This window comes from Grammomys surdaster, unplaced genomic scaffold (genome assembly GCF_004785775.1).
Source record: "Grammomys surdaster isolate TR1022 unplaced genomic scaffold, NIH_TR_1.0 958, whole genome shotgun sequence".
Classification (NCBI taxonomy): Eukaryota; Metazoa; Chordata; class Mammalia; order Rodentia; family Muridae; genus Grammomys; species Grammomys surdaster.
In genome coordinates, this window is record NW_021605377.1 from 4211443 (window position 1) to 4230379 (window position 18937).

The following is an 18937-nucleotide window of genomic DNA, read 5'->3' on the forward strand; positions in this document are numbered from 1 at the left end:
AGGATATTTGTAGGCTGGGGGAAACCCTCCAGCTTCCTTCTTCTTCTCAGCCTCTGTAGGATGGCCTTTGCTGTTGGATTTCTCTGCAGGTCCACATCCTAGGCTGGGTATGATGAGACCCCACCCCACCCTCAAGCTTATTCTAGGGTACCCACTTGATGTTCCTGAAGAACTTGCCAAAAGTCTCCTCAGTAGTGTCTCCATGCCATAGCGATAGCCAATGAGGGAGCAATTATATCTTTGCCCAAGAATTAGGTCCTTGAAAGAAAAACTCTCTTGTCCAGGTCATACTTGCTCCCAAACCCTAATATTTCCTTTCTTTTCATGCTTGCTTCTTCCTTACAACCTGAGACAGTGAGGTTTTTCTGTGTTGATCAGCTCTGAGAAAGGAGATTATAAAATAGTTTTTAAAAACAGCCAGGAAGAGACTCTCCCCAACCTTCGTGTTTCAAGAGCATCGTCTATCAAGGAAGTTGAAAAGACCCACAGGAAAGGCAGAACATTTAGCAGAAATGTCATGGATAAGCAAAGATCTGAGTTCAAAGCCAGTCTGATCTACAGAGAGAGTTCTAGGACAGCGAGGGGTACATAGAGAAACCCTGTCCCTAAAAACAAAAACAAACAAACAAACAAACCCCCAAAAACAAAACAGAGAGAGACAGACAGAGAGAGAGACAGAGAGACAGAGAGACAGAGAGAGAAATCTGGGAGAATCAAGGCAAAGGAAATGTGTAACAGGTGACATCGGAGGGGACTGAACAGCTTCCACCTCCAGGGCCACCCATGACTCACTCACAGCATAAGTGGTCACTTATGCCTGGGAATCACACCACTATCTTGTCCTTCGGCATCCGGTCAGGACTGCCTAGGATATCTGGTAACATTCTGCTCAATGACTATTTAGCAAGGATGACAACTACTCTTGTTTCCAGACATGGCTACTCAGTAATTGAACTTATACAATCTGGTCAACCTGAAAGTACGCTGTCTTGAGATGCTTGTAAATCCCCAAAGGAAGTTGGCACTGTTGGACATATGACAACTTAATGACAGGGAAGGAAAAGTTCTTTGTATTCACCTTTGAAGGCAGAATGGACTCCCTTAAACCCTGCCCTTGTTAAAACACAGTCCCATCCTGGTCTTCTTCACTAAAGAACATGAACTATTTTTCACTGAACTGATCTGGCCATCTACCCATATTACTCTAACATGTGTTGCCACCCTAGCCTGTCACTTAACCTTGACATTAATACTCATCTTGACCACTTTCAATTTCCTATATTTCCATATTCCTCACCATAAAACACTGACCTCACAGCTCCTGGAGTCAAAATTTTTGGCAGACTTAATTTCCATTCTTTACTGAGATTCCAGTCTCAGTGTCTTAACTATCACCTTTATCATTAGCACTTCAGTTCCGTATCCTTCAGGCCCCAAGTGTCTATCAAACTGCACTCCTCTGTCTTTCCTGAGACAGAGTGAATTACAGTTAAAATGGAGGCCAAGGGGCCACAGTGTTCGCACCATAAAGAGGAGATCCATCTGGGATGAAATGAGGCACCATATTAAATGTTGAATGTCTAGGCTGGAGAGATGGCTCAGAAGTAAGAGCACTGATTGCTCTTCCAGAGGTCCTGAGTTCAATTCCCAACAACCGCATGGTGGCTCACAACCATCTGTAATGGGATTTGATGCCCTCTTCAGGTGTGTTGAAGACAGCTACAGTGTACTCATATTAAACAAACAAACAAATAAATGTTGAAGTTGAATATCTCTTAACCAAAATGCTTGAGATCAGAAGTGTTTCTGATTTGGGACCTTTTTCTCCCTTTATATTTTGGAATATTTGTGTATATGATATCATCCTAGGAATGAAACCCAAATGTAAACTCTATATTTATTTGTTTTATATATGCCTAATATACAGAGTCTAAAAAAATGTTCATACATGTTTTAATGATTTTGTGTATGAAGTCAAGCTTGTGTGTGCTGACCCATCAGAAAGCACAAAGTCGCAACCATCTCAGCCACCCCTGTGGACAATCTGTGGCTGATTAACACCACTGTCATTCCTAAGTCTCAGGATACTTGCTTCCAATAAGCAAGCTTTCCTGTGTTTATTATTGTTCTGAGTGTGGCAGATCACAAAGGGTCAGGATACAAGGACTGCTTCTCCTTCTAACCTGTAGCTTTCTTTAAACTGCAAGCTCACCAAAGAACTTTCATTAAGTAACAGAGAACATCATCCCAAATTCTCTTGATCTTCTATGAAGAACAATCTCCACCACTTTTTGGGTTTCCTCATCTCCTCCCATGTGTCTTCCAGAATCCTCTCCCCAGCACTTCATGGCCAAAGGATCCACTTAATGAGTTTTCTTAAGAATTAATCCCAGGATCTACAGCCATAACACCCTGAACACGCCTGATCTCATCTGAGATAGGAAGCTAAGCAGTGTGGGGCCTGGTTAGTATTCCCTGGATGGGAGACCTCCTGGGAATACCAGGTGCTGTAGGCTTAAAAAAAAAAAATTAATCCTAGGATCTAGATGCTCAAACCCAGAAGTTTTTATTGTTACATACAATCTCTTACATTTGCTTTTTACTTAAAAAAAAAAATCCTGAATAGTCATATAATTTCCCTGTGTGTATTGAGGGGGAGAGCTTCTTTTTATGGTGTACCATTCTCATAATGGCAACCTTTCTCTTCCTATACACATAGATTAGTGTAGCATTAGAGATGTTTCTTTGGAAACCTCATGGGAGGACACTTGATGTTCTGAGAGAGTATAAATAGGACTCAGCTGACAATGATGGGATGTTTGCATAGCTAGCTGGGCCATGCTTTGCTGGTCTTTGCTTTGTTGAGAGAGGCACAGCAGAGAACTTCTAGCTTTCTGACTGGCCCTTGTAGCTCCTGCTGACTCGTGCCAATTTGGTGGAGGCCTGGTGGTTTCTGCTGGATCATGCTGCCTTTGCTGATTCCTGTTTGGAGACACTTTTGAACTGAATTGTTGGTATCCTGACACTACTGACCTGGACTGCTGATATTCTGACAGAGATTGGAATCACCCCCATGAACTACTTCTAAACAGGTCCACATCTCCTTGTCCTATTTACCATTTTTTCCTCCCCTATCTTTGGACTGTGGGCTGGGGGGGGGTTGTCAAAGCATTTGAGAACCCTTATTAAAGTAGCTTTTGGAAAATGTAAGCCTACAGTACCAGCGAAAGAGCTGAGAGTTCTACATCTTGATCCACAAGCAGCAGAAAGAGAATGGGTTGAGACCCAAAGGTCATCATGCAGTTAAAGCAATAGAAACTGATTTCTTAGCAGAGCCAGACCTTCACCATGTCACCAGGACTGTGTTTTCTATAAAGCTCTCAGGTCAAGTCTGCCAAAGGAACCAAGAGGCACGTGAGCTTCCACTGTAGTACCATTTCTTTGGACTGAATGTTAGCTAAAATGAAGCATGACTGAGGACCAGGGGTTCTCTATGAGGATACAGAGGGTTGTGTAATAAGTTATGGTGGCTAGAGGTTTGTGGTTGCAGAGGAGCAGTATTGTATAGAATGTTTCTTCCACCTGTTGGTCCAACAGTCATATTCATCTTCAGAACTTCACTGCCTGGCTTCTAATCTTTGGAAACCTTAGGGCAAGTCATTCGACCTGGTGCTGCCTCTGTGTCTTCATTGATCAAGGGTAAATAGTGAAAATGCTCACCTCAGAGGTTAGTGAGAGGATAAAAGGGTTCATTTCTATGTTGGCTTATTGTCATTCTGAATTTAACTCTATTTGGTATACCCTGGGTGTACCCATGAAGGTATTTCCAGAGAGGTCTGAGGAAGAAAGACCCACACTGTTTTCTGGTGTGGGAGGTACTGTACTGTGGACTGAGGTACTGGACTAAAAGAAGAGAGGGGGGAGGGGACTAAGAGGCCAGGTGACAAATAGCATTCATCTCTCTTTGTTTTCTAATGACAGATACAATGTGATAGCTGCTCCATGCTCCCAGCACCAAGATGGACTGTGTCCCTTCAAACTATAAACAAAAACAGACCCTCCCTTCCTTAGGTTGCTCTCGTCAGGTGTTGTCGTATCAATGTGAAATGGGCCCATTGACAGAAAGCTCTGGCCCAGAAATACCACTGAAAGTCACAGGCATGGATGATGGTCCTCACTGTCACTGTTCTGTTCCCCTGGGAAACACTGTGAACACTAGAGACTGGATGAGTCTTGCATAAGTCCTTTAGAAGGTTGAGGAACTCCAGGAAAAGATAATTAAGAAGTTCACAGGGAGTGAAGCATCTATGTTAGACATGTTGTTGGTTGGTTGGTTAGTTGGTTAGTTGGATTGGGTTGTTTGGTTGGTTAAGTTGGCTGGCTGGCTGGCTGGTTGGTTGGTTGGTTGGTTGGTTGGCTGGCTAGTTGGTTATCTAGATGACTGGCTGGCTGGCTGGCTGGTTAGTTGGTTAGCTGTCTGTCTGTCTGTCTAGCTAGCTGATTGGTTGGTTAGCTGTCTGTCTGTCTGTCTCTGTCAGTCTGTCTGTCTGTCTGTCTGGTTGGTTGGCTGGTTGGCTGGTTTTTACCTATTCCAGAAGCCTCTTCCACTTTCACCCCACTCATCCCATTCAAAACCATGATCAAAATAAGATTTGAACCATTGTTCAGAGAGGCTCCTGTCCACAGTAAGCTATAGTTTACTAACTAGTCAATGTGTTGAGGACGAGTGACTGGTGAATGCCCTGCCTAAATGGGACATTTCTACTACTCCTGCAAGACTTAGGGAACATTGTGGAAGAGGAGGCAAGCAGAAAGGGCGACAGAGCTCAAGCATGGAAATTAGTGCTTTAAAATGCGATACTCTAGGCATGAGATGGTTGCTGTGCCCATGAACTTAGAGCAGCAGTTGCTACTTACACAAGACATGACTGGATCCATCAACATTTCATCATGGATGGGAGAGGGGCTCATAAGACCTCATCCCTCCAGAAGAGCTATAGATAGTTCAAAGTTGTAGGGGAAATCATTAACAGTGCTGCTACTGGTGCATTGGCCCAACTCAAACAAATAACCTACCGCTCATGTGGGAATCCTAATGAAGTGCAGTGGGTCATATACACAAAGACATCTAAGGAGGAGTGAGGCTGGAGAAGAAGAAGAGATTTGGCAGAATGGGGAGAGGGAATAAAGGGCAAGATTTTGATCAAAGAAATTGCAAAAGTCTAAGTAAATAAATGGATGGAAGGGAGATGTCCTCAAGGGAAGAAGGATTGCCCTATTGAACCAGACTGTTTCTCAAGAATTCCCAAGCTTTGTCTTTGGCCCACACTGGCTACACACAGCATCACCTAGTGTTTCTCTCTTCATTGTCACTGGGGTTTCTAAGAATCCAGTTTTGTCAGTAGATAATGGGATGGAGGTGAGCCTCGGGAATAGTTGGCAATTGTTTGTTAGCTCTCTTCCTCTTGGTGTGATCGCATTTTTCCAGTTGAATGAGGTCAAAATGGCTACTTGTGGTTAATGAGTTGTCTGTAGTCAAGGCTGTCGCTCATAAGCTAAAGCATGTAGTAGCCAACACAAGCTCTATCCATGCTATTTTCGCCTCTGGCATGATGGAATCATCAATTCTGGAAGTGAGGACTGTACCACCAGCCTGCATACACCTCAGTGATGTTCATAAATGTTGACCAGAGCCACCACATGCCCAAACCCTTTCCAACCAATATCCAGTGAATAGGTAGCATGCACAAGAAATGAAAGTTGTATGGGGTAAAGATATCAGGTACAGTGGTGTGTGTGTGTGTGTGTGTGTGTTTGTGTGTGTGTGTTTGTGTGTGTGTGTGTGTGTGTGTTCCTGGCACTCAGGAGCTTAAAGCAGGAAAAATTTGAATTTGAGGCTATCCTGGGTTACACATGAAGATGTTATCACACAGTTGACACAAAGATGAACACACATTCACACATATGCATGGCTGGAATGGCGGCTGATTGATGGAGTGTTTGCCTACCACAAGCAAGGCCCTTGATCTGATCTCCAACACCTAGACCCACAACAGCAAGAACAGCAGGGGAAACAAGCAACCAGTGCACAGTGGGTAGACGCCATTGTGTGTTCATGGGCAAGGGAGGTGGGGGTGACCTCTCACCACAGCATGACTCAGTCTCTCCTAACCGACACAAGGTATTTTTGGCAAATTACAATAATGCAATTTGACTGTCCACAGGCAAATCTTTATGGTAATAAGGTCTTTGTTCAGTGACTCATCTTACTGTCTGGTGTCAGTTAAGTCCACAGCTCCTCGGCTTTGCTGCACAGCCTCAAATCTGACCTTCTATTCTAGCTCACAGCTACAGTAACAAAGTCCAAGGGTTATACTGTGCAACCGGGATCCGTGAATATCAGGATGACTACTACTCATCTGTGTGATGTGTGTCCTAGTCAGGACTTCACCCCACTGCTGTGCAGTATACTCCTGACACCTAGCATAATCCTCCTTAGCCATGTCCTCCCTTATAGTGTATAATGCTGAGGAAAAGGCCTGGATGATTCCCAGAATGGTACTGAATAGAAACTGGAAAGAAGCAAGACTCCTTGAACAGTATGGATACGACCAGTGACCTGTTCAGAGGAGCAACTTAATAGTCATAGAAAACACACATCACATGTCAGCCAGATAACATTTATATACACGCCTGTAATCCCCTAAACCAGTGGTTCTCAACCTGTGGGTTGTGACCCTCTAGGCAAACTTTTACCTCTAAAAAATATTTAAATTACAATTTGTGACAGTAGCAAAATTACAGTTATGAAGTAGAAATGAAATAATTTTATGGTCGTGGATCATCACAATGTGAGGAACTGTATTAAAAGGTGGTAGCATTATCAAGGTTCAGAACCTCGCCTAAATAACCCTGAGGACTGGTACTTGCCCAGCGTTTCAAAGAACTGAAATAAATTCTAGTTCACCAGCACAGCTTGAACCTAAGCAACCTGGCTCCAAAGTCAGCCTTTGCAGGCACACAGGCCTACATGCGTGTACATAAATATGTATGTACGTGTGCACACTCATATGCATGCACACATATGCATGCATGAGCATGCATGTACCACACACATCACACACACACACACACACACACACACACCATGTGCAAGAGCATTAATTAATAGCTTTTGACATTCTCTTGTCCTTGTATTCTATAGAGAATCTATCTCAACAGCATTCGCAGTACCAAAGCAAATACATGGTGGCTTACAGTCTGAAGCTTTCCCAGGGAGCCATTGAGATACAGGTGCTGAGATGGGCGGAGTAGCATCACCTAAACAAGGAGGACAAAAGTAGGCTCGATGATCTTTATGGTTCCTACCCAAAGTCATGCAACTTTTCAGCTTTAGAATCTAGGTTCAGACCTAGGTCTGTAATTCTGAGCCCTAGGTCTCTTTCAAAAGTTGAAGAAAACTCCAGATTCCCTTACACAATGCTTTTATAAATTAACATCTGTCTTATATTTTGCTTATATAAGGCTCAATGTTTCAAGAAATTCCATCCATCTTTTCACCACATGAAGTAGGTAGGCAGGCAATATTAGATGTACCTTTCTAAATGTTTTTATTAGCATATATTTATACATAATTGGCCTCATTATGCCACTTCCCTACATGTATATAATATATTTTGATCTATCCATCCCCTTGTACCCTCTCCTGTCTCCCTCCCACCGACAATAATTCCACTCCTCTTTCCAGCAAGATATACTTTTCAGGTAGGTAACCTAGCATTTTTTTTAGGATCTCAGCTGGAGAGGAAGAGAAGCAAAGTATGGACCCTGTGGGATGCCGTCACCACCCATGACATCCCTTTGTGTCTCATCTTGCACCTCCCATTTGAAGTCTCCTAGATGCTGTTGCCCTTGCGTTCATCCATAAGGACTTTGATGTGGCTCCAAGTAGGAACTAGCACTCTCTCTGACTCACTTGGACTTCAAAGAAACTAATTATGAATCTATTCACTCCAGGTATATCAGAATCTTAGAAGTCATTGATAATTCCCCAATCTATGATATGGGAATGTATAAAAAGTGCTGTTTGAGAACATGTCCAGCCATTACTCTTTCTTGAAGGAGGAAAAAAAACAAGCCAGGAGAGGTGAAGCATCTTATCTCTCTAGCTACTAGCACACCTAGTCACACAGACATGACGAGAGATGAGTGAGTCCTGTCCCGTGTTAATGATAGAACAGTTAACACCCTGGCCAAGTTCCTGTTCTCAGTTGGAAATGAGAAATCAGAGAATAGGATGTAGATGGTAGGGTATAGGGTCTTTAAAAATGCTATGAAGAAAACCAGACAAGTGGAATGGTGGCTGGTGGCAATGCAGGGACTTAGCACACAGTAGCAAGTCAGAAACACAGTAGCAAGCCTGAAAATATCTTAGAAGGGCCAGACATCCGGAAGGCTGAAAGATCACACACATGTGCACACGCACACAGGAACACATTTGGGTAGTGACACATAGCGTTTCAGTGTGGAGGGGGTGATATGCCTGAGGTGTGAGGAATGCCCCAAGCGGAAGAGTCTAGAAATCGGGTGGCAGCCAGATCACAAGCTTTTATAGGCAGCCAAAAAGCGTGGGTTGTTTTCAAATTTGAGTTGAACTCAATAAGAAGGTAAAGGCAAAATGTCCTGATGTGGTTTTATAAAAGGCGACTTTGGTGGCTAGTGGGGAGTGGAGGGTAGGGGAGTGTGTCTCAGCTCAGGAGGCTACAAAGCACTTAGACTAGATAGGCTGAAGGACAAGTATTGAGGTCTTGCAGTTCTGGAGACTGGGAAGTCCCTGGTCAGGGTGCTGGGAGATTCCGCTCGCACTGAGGGGCCTCCTCTGGGCTGTCAGCAGGCCACACTCTGTGCCTGTGGTAATGCTATGTATTCAACAGGACCTCTCTCTTTGTGTCTATGAACTGAGAGTGGAGAGAGGAGACAAAGAGGGGAGAGGAGAGAGGGAAGGGAGGGAAGGAGGGAGGGAGGAACAGAGACAGACACAGAGACAGAGATAGAGAGGTCTCCTTTACCTACAAGAGGACACACCAATTTAGTCAGCAATAAGGCAAGTGTGAGGAAGAAAATGAAGCTCTTGCTGAGACAGAAGGGTCCAGGTGGGACCGAGCATAACTGGAGAGCAAGAGGTGACCTGACTCAGGCTGTCCTTTAGAATCAGAGTTCAGAGACAGGACCTCGACAAATATGCATACATGTGCTGACTGCTTTTTTTTTTTTCTTCTGTTTTCAGTCCCTTGCAACAGTTTCCTTCATTCACTGAGCCTTGGCATGAGGCATCTCTGAAGTACCTGGCATATTTTTCATTAAATAGATAGATGCTAAATTCTGTTTAATGCCAGACTGATCCAGATCCATACCAAAAGAACCATTTGAGATGAGATCAGGCAATATGGGAAACGCCCAGTGTCCTCCCATCCGATGCCCTTCCTGTTGGTCTCAACTAATCCATGAGTCGTTTTGATTGATGGGTATGAGCCCCGCACAATGGTTGGTTTTGAGTGTTCAGATTTAAAAAAAAAAAAAGGTACAGCCCTAACTCTCAAGAATTTCAAAGAGCAACAGAAAGGGAAGATGGGCAAGATAACAGAATATAGTAAACAAAGACACGTAAAATGCATTAGGATATATAGGGTAGAGGACACCCAAAGAGCACAGGAGGTAGTCCTTCTCAGAGAAGGAAGAGAAAGTCACCTGCATCAGGTACCCGCTATCCTGGATGTTTGGAAGGAACTGTTCCAGAATGGACAGGAGGCAGAGACCTTCTGGATTAGCAATACTATAGAAAGCAAAGGAGCGAACTGCATGTGCTAACACTCACTCAGTACTGCTGGGGCATAGAAAGGCGGGGTGGCAGGAGGAGTGGAGGCGACGACAAGACTGTGCAGCCAGGACCCAGACCACAAAGGGCCTAGTTTTCTAGTATGAATGAATAAGCTTGTATCAGACTCTGTGAGTGCTGGGGACTCAGAAAAGTGTTCAGAACACACACACACACATGCCATCTGATTTCATTAACTCACCAGCTTGGCCAGACTCACCTTCAGGACACATGCATATTTGCTATGAATATTTAGGAAGCTATGTGAGAGACTTTTAAAAGCGTGCTACTCCCAAGATATATATTTGGAGAGGGCCGAGAGAAGGGGGGAGGAGAGGAAAACTCACAGCAACTCCAGGAGTTATTTTCAACCCTCCTCTGGCCCCTGGGGAAAGATGGACATGGGAAATGTGCCCTCTGTTATATCTGTAGACGTCTGAGGCAAGTCCCGCTCCAGCACAGAACCGGCGATTCATACTGAATGTAAAGACAAGCGGTGCCGGTTTTCCTGGGCCGCCATGCCAACTCCAGCTTCGTAAAGAAGGTGACAGGGGCCAGGAGGCCCAGTTGTGCCAAGATACATATTTCTAGTGGGCATACCATTGAGGCATCGCTAGTAAAAACTCTTAATTTTCCTGGTTGGACTTCGACAGGGCTTGGCACCTTCTAGGTGAGGTGGAGTGCGCAGTTCCCGGGCTGACTGCATGCGAGGTAGCTCACAGCATTTTGATGGGCTGACAGTAGTGTAGAAATCTGCACCAGTGTACATAAAACCAAAACCAAACCAAAAAAAAAATTCATTATATTTCAATATATATGCTTATCTGTGAGTATGTATTTAAAATGGAGCGTAAAACTTGCCCAAAGGCATGCTGCCAACTAAGGGTGCAGGAGAACGGCTTCACCTTGTATTCCCTTTCCAGTGCAGAAAGCTGGGAAAAATGAAACCACACCTGAGCATCCCAGATGTTGGTGTCTTGTTTTGCGTGCAGGAACTGGAGAGGTGCTCTTCATACAAGTTGGATGGGCACAGCTGGCCTCAGGCCAAGGCTAGGAAGGGAATTATTAGATTATTTAGAATGAATGCACACCGTCTCTATTGTTGCTACAAACAAACAAACAAACAAAAAACCATCTACTAAGTCTATGTTCAGCCCGGTGATTTTTTTTTTTTTTTTTTTTTTTTTGGTTTTTTCGAGACAGGGTTTCTTTGTGTGTAGCCCTGGCTGTCCTGGAACTCACTCTGTAGACCAGGCTAGCCTCGAACTCTTGAACTCAGAGATCCACCTGCCTCTGCCTCCCAAGTGCTGGGATTAAAGGCATGCACCACCACCGCCTGGCCTCGCCCGGTGATTTTTTAAGTAGCTCTATTTGTGTTTAAATATATTTGTGCTAAAGTAAAACTTAGAATTTCTGCTTCTCAGTTGCACTGGCCACATTTCAAGTGTTCAGTAGCCATGTGTGCCCAGTAGCCATGTGTGCCCAGTTGGCTTTCACCTTTCAGATGATGGTAGACTAACCTATTGGATTGAGGCAGGGGCATTTCCTGCTCCACTGACATAAGAGGCCCGCATGCTTTTTCCTCAGACCACAGACTCCATGCTTTTTCCTCAGATCACAGACTCCGAGTGCTGCTCCAACCTTGATTTTTGTGACAATAATGGCTGAACGAATTGTCCCGATTGTGTCCCACATCATCAGACACCAGCTCTGTCTAGCACGGCAATAGCCTCTGTTTGGTATCTTAATTGACCAAGAAGTCGACTTTCTCGTTGTATCTCTGTATCCCATCTCGTGTAAGGATGCGCTGGCACCACAGAGCCAAAAGCCAAAGTTCACTGAAAGCAAAATATCTGTCTGTTATTTTGCACAGAAGCCAACCTCATAGAGGAACTGATATGGAGTCGTCTTGGAGATGCGTAAAGGTGGGGGAAGGGAAAGGCTGGAGGAAGAGAGAATGAGGCAGGTTCTCCACAGTGAAGAAGAGCTATGACCATGGAGGCTTTCAGGTAGATATATGAGTTACTTTCACACTGCTGCAACAAAATATCTGAGAAAATCAATTTTGGCTCATAGCCCCCAGAGAATATAGTCTTTCATGGCAAGAATGGTATATTAGCAGGGACAGGAAGCAGCTGATCTTGTCACATCCACAGTCAAGAAGCAGAGGGAGATGAACGCTGCTGCTCAGATGCCTTTGTCCTCTCGATCTAGTCTGGGACCCCAGCCCAGGCATGATGTCACCTATAGTTAGGATGGGTCTTTCCACCTACTCCAGGTAGAAAATCCCTCACTAACATGGCCAGGCATTTGTTCCCATGGTGATTCTACATCCTGTTGAGTTGACAATCAAGATTAACCATCTTAGTAACTTCATGCTAAAAGAGAAGAAATAATTATATCTGTGCAAAAGGAGAAAAAAAAAAGCTTGGCTGCACGGAATGATATCATGGGTATGTATGCACAGAGGGACATCATGGGTACATATACGGATATGTATACTTCAGAAGACACCAGCCATACTACATACTAGTGCCTTAATCTTAGGCTCTCAGCTTTTAGAGGCAAGAGAAAATAAATAAATTTCTGTCATTAAACTGCTGCAGTCTGAGTTGCTTTGTTATGGCAGCCTAAGACATTCAGCCCATTCAGCGCTCTGTCTCTCTCTCTCTCTCTCTCTCTCTCTCTCTCTCTCTCTCTCTCTCTCCAGAGCTGGCAGCACATTCAAATGTCCACATGTCCTATTGATTTAGATCAATGAATGACCCTTTCACAGAGGTCACCTATCAGATGTTTACATAATGATTTATAACAGTAGCAAAATCACAGTTATGATGTAGCAACAAAACAATTTTATGGTTGGGGTCACCACAACAGTAGGAACTGTATTAAAAGGTTTGCAGGATTAAGAAGGTTAAGAACCACTGATCTAGAGCTCTATGCTTTGGCCATGTGTTATTGGAAGGTGTCTTAGTGAGCTATTGCTGTGAAGAGACACTATGAGCAAGGCAACATTTAAAGCATTTAGTGTGGGGCTTGCTTACAGTTTTAGAGGGCTGGTCCATGTTCACCATGGCAGGAAGTAGACAGGCATGGCACAAGAGTAGTATCTGAGAAATTAACACAGTAGGCAGCAGGCAGAGAGAGAGAGAGAGAAAGACACTGGACTTGGCCCAGTGACACACCTCCTCCAACAAGGCCACACCCCCCATCCTTTCCAAACAGTTCCACTAACTGAGGGCCAAGTATTCAAATCTAGGAGCAGATGGAGACCATTTTCATCCAAATCACCACAGAAGACTAGGAGATCCCGTTGTGCTTAGAGGTCGGGACACCTGGGGAATAAAGCTCCCAAGAGATGAGCATGAGGAAAAGAAGTAAGCCATTGGAGAAGGATGGGCCAGACCTGATTTGATCACAAGCACACAAAAGTGTATTGGATACAGCATGCACAGAGCCGTGTGGACTGTACTGATCTTAGACTGAGGGGTCTGGCGCTGCCATACCTACCTGTACACTCTCATAATCTGGGGTCAGGCTCTCTGAAATGAATGGAGCCCCTTCGGAAGAAACTGCTGTGAAGTGTGCAGCTGGAGCTGCCAATCACTAGAGGTGAGAGTATGGCTGCACATCCTAGGAAGACCCAGAAAAGACTGTGGTCCTCAGCATGTTGTGCTATCTGTGGAACGGTGATTACGGACAAATTTAACTTTATCCAACAAGAACCAATTCTACACCTGGTGGGCTAGTGGGTAGTAGGTAGAGTGCTTGTCTAGCAAGTAAAAGAAAAAAAAAAGCCCTTGGGTTTACCCCACCGACCTACACCCCAAGCATTGCACAAGCTGAGAGTAATGATACACACCTATAGTCCCAGTGCTTGGGGAGTAGAAGCTGGAAGGTCAGAAGTTCAAGGTCATCAATGTCATAACGTTCCGGGTCAGCCTGGAATACAAGAGACATTGTAAAGATAATCTCTCCCAGCATCACTTGTCAATAAAAATCGGATGGCCAATGAGCTGAGGTAGGATTAGAAGACAGGACAACTGGCAGAGAGAAGAATTCTGGGAGAGTCAGAAGTGGGAGTTAGATTTGCCACCAGGACTCTGAGAAGACAGACATAAGAAACTAAAGAGAGATAACCAGCCATGTGGCAGACATAGACTAGAATAAATGGGTTATATAAGTTACAAGCTAATTGGGAAACACACCCAAGCTTATGGTCTAGGTATTTATTCATAAATAAGTGTCAGAGTTATTATTTGGGAACTAGTGTGTAGGTGGGAAAGCCTGCAGTTACAAAACATTGTCGAAAGAAAGAAAGAAAGAAAGAAAGAAAGAAAGAAAGAAAGAAAGAAAAGAAGAAAACAATTTCATAATTCTCCTTTGCATTTAAATTTGTGACATTCATTTCACAGATTTAAAGATCTGTGCTTTCTGTGTGGGTCAGAAGCAGAGTCCAGCAGAAAATCTAAGATGCAGTCAAATGATGATTCTGACCAAATGCTGTTTGTAAAGCTGTGGGTAGGGCACAGAACAACCAGCAAGAGATGATACAGTCCAAGGCCTCCATAACTACCTGAGGAAGCTTGGAACCTGGAGCAGCTGGCCAGGTGACCCTTGGCATCCGAAGGGCTCCTGGAGAAACTGAAGCTTCTGGAGATGATCATACGGTGGTTGAGACCATGGTGGGATGTTGAGTGGTCATTGCCTCTTACAAGGCCATCAGGAAGAAGTACCCCAGCCCCATTCTCCCATCTGCTGATGTCTAGAAGAGATGTAATGGCTGAACTCATCACAAACTCACGGGTACAGGAGCCCAGGCCATGCCGTATCTACATAAGTCAGCTTCCCACCCTGTGATAGGATAAAGGATAGAGAGGTCTTCTGCAGACCTCCACCCCACCCCTTAGTCCTCTGCTGTTCGGTGGACTGCTATTCTTAGTATGGGCCTGTTGTGAGCTCTGGTCTGAGTCCATGAGCTGGGCCTGACCAATGAGGGCATTCCATGTCTATGTGGCCAAAGCAAGCTCATCCAGCCAATTTAGTATCCTATCCTTATATATGTACAGCAGCACAGATTTAGGGAGGAGTTTAAGTGCCTTGCCTCACTGGACTTTAGGATAGAATCTCTATGACCACAGTCCCCTTGCTTCTCCTGTACCCAGCTATATCTGCAGTACTGAAAAAGTAAGTGTTCAGTGTGTGTTTGTTGAGTCAGCGAATTCCTCCAACAATCACACAGGCGTCACGTGATAGATTTGAACCCAGACTTCCCAACGGCAAAACTCATTGGCATAACCACTCGGACCCCTTTTCCAAAATTGAGTTTGTAGATCCCTGTAGGTCTCCAAGTCTGAGGATCATTGTAAAGTTTGGTGGTGGGGTTTTTTGTTTACATTCTGGCAACAGTGTTACAAAGGTTGTATTGTTCCAGCCTGTGTCGCTTAATTATCTGTGCCAGTTAACTATTTGTCAATAATGACAAACAACTAGGGTCATTTGGGTGAGGGGGACCACAACTGAAGAAAAAAAAAAAAAACCACCTCCCTCAGATTGGTCTGTAGCCAAGTCTGTGGACCATTTTCTTGATTGATAGTTGGTGGCGGAGGGTCCAGTCCACTGTGGGAAACGTCATGCCTGGGGAAGTGGTACTGGGTTGTATAAGAAAGCAAGCTAAGCCAGCCAGCCATGGGGATCAGGCCAGTAACCAATGCTTCTCCATGGCCTCTGCTTCAGTTCTTGCTTTCAGGTTCTTGCCTTGAGTTCTCTTCATGGTGGACTGTAACTTGTAAGTCAAGCAAACTGTTTCCTCCCCCAAGTTACTTTTGCTTAGGGCTCTTACTCACCACAGCAATGGAAAGCAAACTAGGGCATTACCTATCCCAAGAACAGAGAGACAGTGAGAGATTTTCATGGCCAAGTCTGGGTTTGTATTTATGATCCTATTGGGACAAAATGGTGCCACTTCTATTACCCAAGGCTCACGTGGAAGGAATATGGGTGGCCTTAGTTCCTGGGTGACTCACAAGTGATGCCTATGAAAGCCAAGTGACATCACAGAATAACAAGAAGAGCAGATGGTCACATGTAAAAGGGCAGCCAGCCACCCAAGAGGTCAGAGTTTAGCCTCCTTATGGTCAGAGTCAATACCAACTCATGCTCTAGCCCTGATGCAGAGCAGCGCTGGTCATGCAGAGAGTTCCAGCTCGTTCCGTTTTTTAAAATTCAGAGTAGGGCTTTCCAGTTGTGTAAGAGTTTAGCTATAATTTTATGATTAAAGAATTTGGAGCAACATACAATTTAAATCTACCCTTTAAATGTTTTCATTCCCTTTAAAAATATCCCGAAGGAATCGCTCGAGTGTAGGAAAAGCCTGTGCTATACTGCAAAACATGGTTACGAATGACTGGTGTCAGAAACTCAACAGAGGCGGGCGGCTCAGGCCTAATTAGGGGTATTTAGAGGAAGACAAATCAAAGCTGAAAATGGTTATTATTTGTTCAGCACGGGTTAGTCATCACTCCGTGTCTTTTACAAGCCCCTTCTCAGATCCTCCTAGTGACTTTGCAATGTAAATATTATTTCCCCAGTTCGCAGATGAGGAAGCTGGGACTCAAAGAAGCATGCAGTACATCTGACACACACAACTTGAAATGGACACGAGGATCCAAGCCCAGTCCATCCGACCTTCACAACTAAACCTTTTAGCTTTTTCCTGGCATCAAAATCATTTTTAAGCCAAAAAAATTAAAAAAGGATGAAAACATGGTTTTTCCATGTAATGTAAATTCCATGAATAAAAAAATATTTAAGTTCTTTCTCTTTTGAGATCTTATTCATTGGTGTCAAGGGATACTCTTGTCATCTCCAGTATATGTCATACTGTTAATATTGACGGAAAAACTCGCCATCCCAGTGTGAACCATAAACTGTCTGTAAACTGTCAGTTAGCAACATGAGTGCTCACTGGTAGGCTGCCATGATTTTACATTTTGAGCATCTTCAAATCTAGCTTCTCTTCCCACTAAAAGGCATTCTGGTTAGAACATAAATACATCTGTTGAGCTTCCTAGTGTCATGGATTACAGCTCGGATGGAGGCCGTAGGAGTTCAGCCTGAGGTTGATAGAGCCAGGGTTTTTCTCAACTCTTTTGGAGATTCACCAAAACAAAGTTGGGCCATCCAGGCTGGGGGGTATCATGATGGATAACCTTCTGCCAGAGGCAACCATGATGCAGTCTTTTAGGCAGCTGAGTTCTCCCTCCTAGTCCCTCACCAAAATACACATGCATTTATATGCAGGGTGTGTTATTCTCAATTTAGAGACTAGAAAACTGGGTGTTGTAAAAGGTTAATGACTTGTGAAAAATACGTTCATGCCAATGGCTGGTGCCATTGTGTAGCATGCAACAGGTATTCCATAAATACCTGTTGATGCATGCATGCGGTACTTCGTGTTTGCTTGGGGCAGAAACAAAGGAGAGGGAACACTGCATAAAATAATTGCTACGGAGCTAGCAGGAGGCATACAGGAACTGGTTTCAACAGGACTGTCTTTTGCACATCAGGCCTGACATTAAGAGAAGCAAACTGTGGGGGGCTGGAGAGATGGCTCAGAGGTTAAGAGAACTGACTGCACTTCCAGAGGTCCTGAGTTCAAATCCCAGCAACCACATGGTGGCTCACAACCATCTGTAATGAGATCTGATGCCCTCTTCTGGTGTGTCTGAAGACAGCTACAGTGTATTCATATATAATAAATAAATAAATCTTTTTTAAAAAAAAAAAAAAAGAGAAGCAAACTGTGTCCTGAGAATGGAATTTGAGCAAGTTGCCCCTTTCTTAGATTCAGAACTGACTTGCACTGTTCTATGGTCATTTAAGCACCGGAAGAGTAGAAATAAAAGTGGGTTTTTTATTCCTGCAGAGTGTACCTGCACAGCCCTGGGTCTCAGCTAGCCTAGAAAGCCCTGAAGACTCAGTTTGGAAGAACCCAGTGATCACAGATGCAAAATGACAGCCATGAGGCTGACAAGCATATATGCATACAATTTTTCAAATGTAGCATTTCGATGCTTAGGTCTTTGTGATGTGCTCTTTTCCCCCCTTTCAGCCAACTTTGCTTCCTCATCTGCTTAGACATTTTCCTTACTTTTATGAATTTAGTTAGAAAATACAACTTCAGAGCAGATGAGATTCCATCTTCCAGGATGAAGCTGAGCCCCTTGCCCTCCCCTTCTGAGACTGTTTCCTGAGACAGAGTTTTGAAAGGCATTCAGAGTTTTCTAACATGCCTGTGGCTGTTCACAAGGCACTATTGTTTGTCTGCATCTCCATTGAGCCAGGGACAAAGCGAAGGTGACAGAGGCTTTACAGTTCTGACAGGAAGTTCTGCCCTTTTGACCCAGGAAATGGAAAGAAAACAAGGTGAAGAGGAAGACATACCAGGAGGAGGTTTCATTTGTGTGCACCTTCTGTGCTAGCCCACAGACCTTTTGAAGACGGAAAACAGTCTTTTTTTTTTTTTTTTAAAGTGAGACCCTCATCAATTCCATCCAGTTAGGCTCCCTGTCATAAAAACCCCTCTGCACACATAGGGCCAAAGCAAGCAGTTCTAGGAGACAGGTGACACGGCGCTCCTTGCTGTCTCACGCAGATGCACTTTCCACACTTGGGTCTCGAATGTCCCCTCTCTCCTTCCATGTTGCACACATTCTTCATCTTGTGTGGCTTCTCTTGCGCGTGTCTAGTTCTCACTTTCCTTTACGGACTCCCTTCTGCTGTTCTTACTGCCTCCCGCCTCCTCCTGCTCTGTTCCATCAGTCATCCCCGCAATGATGGGTTTCTCATTCTCAGGAGAGCTGGGAAAGCAGTGTCTCCTTCTCTTTGTGGTCTGTTGAGTGTGTTCAGAGTCAGGGATCTAGGTAGACAGCCCACTGACGCTTGGGACTAACATGGGCTAACCCTGCATCCATCACCCAATTCCTCACTTCTTTATCACCTACCTTTTCTCATCTATCTGATCACCCACAGCGTAGGTCTTTCCTTGTCCTGCCGGGATGC

At 44.3% G+C, this 18937-nt stretch overlaps 1 pseudogene; it reads left to right on the top strand.

Moving 5' to 3' along the window:
* Positions 1-2394: 2394 nt before the first annotated feature.
* LOC114634521 lies at positions 2395-2516 on the top strand (annotated as a pseudogene).
* Positions 2517-18937: the final 16421 nt, after the last annotated feature.